General features: G+C 32.7%; 1 pseudogene; it reads left to right on the plus strand.

The window, feature by feature from the left end:
* LOC107627253 lies at positions 1,302-2,202 on the plus strand (annotated as a pseudogene).

Consider the following 2,442-nt stretch of genomic DNA (forward strand, 5'->3'; position numbering starts at 1 on the left):
CCTTTTTGAATTTGAGAATTGAGATCAGATCTGGGTTCATTTTCTGTTTTCATTGTCTTTCTTTTGCAACTTCTACTTTCTAATTCTGGGCTTTTAAATTCTGAGTGAAGAATTCTTTGAAGTTCTTCCTCTTGGAGTTCCATTTCTTTTCTGTTTTCTAAATTTATGAATTAAAGATTGGATCTCAATTGTTTTTTTTTATTTTCACTTTTTCTGCAAATTTTCATTTCTGCTTTAGTTCTTCTGCAAATCTACTTCATCTTCTACTTCTCTGCACTTTACAATTCCAGTTTTATTTTGAATCCCAGTCCTCAAATCCTTTATTCTTCAAGCAATTTAAGATTTCCAGCAATTTAGATTCAGCAATTTAAGTTTCTTGCACTTTAAGTTTCAGTCATTTACTTTTCTTGCAATTTAAGTTTCAGCTATTTTACTTTCTTACACTTTAAGTTTCTGCAATTTTACTTTCTGTACTTTAAATTCACTGCAATTTCCTTTTTGTTGATTTAATTTCATCCAATTCACCAATGTTAGCTTGACTAAACTAATCACCCACTAAAGTTGCTTGATCCATCAATCCCTGTGGGATCGACCTCACTCTAAGTGAGTTTTACTACTTGAGGCGATCCGGTACACTTGCCGGTGAGTTTAGGTGTGGAATCTGATTTCCACCCATCAATTGTGCTGTTTGTCTTGTTGTGACTTGCTTGTATGTTGAATTGAATCTTTTACTTGTACTATTAGTTTATGAATGTATTAAAGTGATTACAAGTTGATATTTTGATTAAGAATTAATTATGTGGCTAAGAGATGGTTAATGTGACTAGTTTTATATTTAGAATTTGTTTTGAGTTTAGAGATTTTAAAAGAGGTAATTATTTAAAGTAAAACTAAGAGTATTTTCAAAAAATTTGATAAAAATATAGTTGAATTTGTTGAATTTGATAAAACTAGGGATTTAAAAACTATCATAGTTGAATTTGTTGTTGCAAATTATGATTTGAGATGAATTTGTTGTCGTATGTTGAATTAGACACTCAGTTGCTAGGGAAGTTCGTTGACAAGAAGAAAGATCATGATTCTGCCAAAGGGTCAATCAAGTATCTTGCACTGCACTTGAGATTTGAAGTTGATATGGTTGCCTATTCCCTTTGTGAGTTTAGAGGTGGTGAGAGTGAGAGAAGGGAACTTCAAGCCTATAGAAAAAGCCATTTTTCTCTTCTTATTGAGCGCTTGAAGAATTCAACAAGGTATGATTGTTTCTGCAATATGCTTTTTAAAAAATTGTTTTGGTACTGCAATATGCTTTTCAAAAAATTATTTTGATACATGCCCTTGTATTGTGATATACATATATACTACTGATTGATGTTGTAGCCCTATATCTCCAATGGTTTTGAGGAAAATGGGAAGATATCCATTGACACCAGAAGAACCAGCACTTGTGCTAGCAGGCCATGGTTTCAAGTGCGGAACCTACGTTTACTTGGCTGGTTCTGGTATTTATGGAGCAGATTCAAGAATGAATCCCTTTACTAGGCTCTATATCAATGTTATTACAAAGGAAGATTTCCTTGCTCGGTTGCTCCCAATGAACTTGAACCTTTTAAGAATTTTTCTTCTCAGGTAATAAATATTCATGTTAATAATTTTCAAATTCAGTTGAAGCATGACTACTAATACTTAACAATGAAGGTTTGATGTTAATGTAGCTTGCTGCTTTGGACTTTATTGGATATGCAACTGCTGATGTATTTTTCATGACAAACTCTGGTAGCCAACTCTCAGTAATGGTGTCTGGATTCAGAAGCTACTATGGTGGCGATCATGCTCCTACTTTGAGGCCTAACAAGAAGAGGCTGGCAGCAATCTTGTGGTAGAATGGTACTATAGGATGAAACAGTTTTGAAAAAAGAGTAAAGAAGATCATCCAGAAAGATCAGAAAGTTACAATGAGGAAGTTTGGTAAAAGCATTTACAGACAGCCAAGGTCTCCCGAGTGCATGTGTAGACAACCTTAACACCATCAATCAACACACTCACGCACCCATTGTATAATATTAGACTAAGACCAGCCCAATGCACATGGAGCTGAATTACTTATACTATATAGTAGTATAGATCTAAAAATGTTATTACTTATAACTTAATTTATGTATAATTTTATTGATTTTATTGATATGTTAGTTGGTTACTTTAATCATAACTTATCTTAATTTTTTATTATCATTTTTTATTTTTAGATTTATTTTGTGATTATGATAATTTTGGGATGTGATTATGTTTTAAAAAATAAAATTAAATCTCATAAAACAAAATAGGCTATGGTCATGATAAAAATCGTGACCATAGATAAGGCTATGGTCACAGTTTTAAGGTGGGGTGACCATAGATAAGCTATGGTCACGGTGTAAAACCGTGACCATAGATAAGGCTATAGTC

Source organism: Arachis ipaensis, chromosome B02, assembly GCF_000816755.2.
Source record: "Arachis ipaensis cultivar K30076 chromosome B02, Araip1.1, whole genome shotgun sequence".
NCBI lineage: Eukaryota > Viridiplantae > Streptophyta > Magnoliopsida > Fabales > Fabaceae > Arachis > Arachis ipaensis.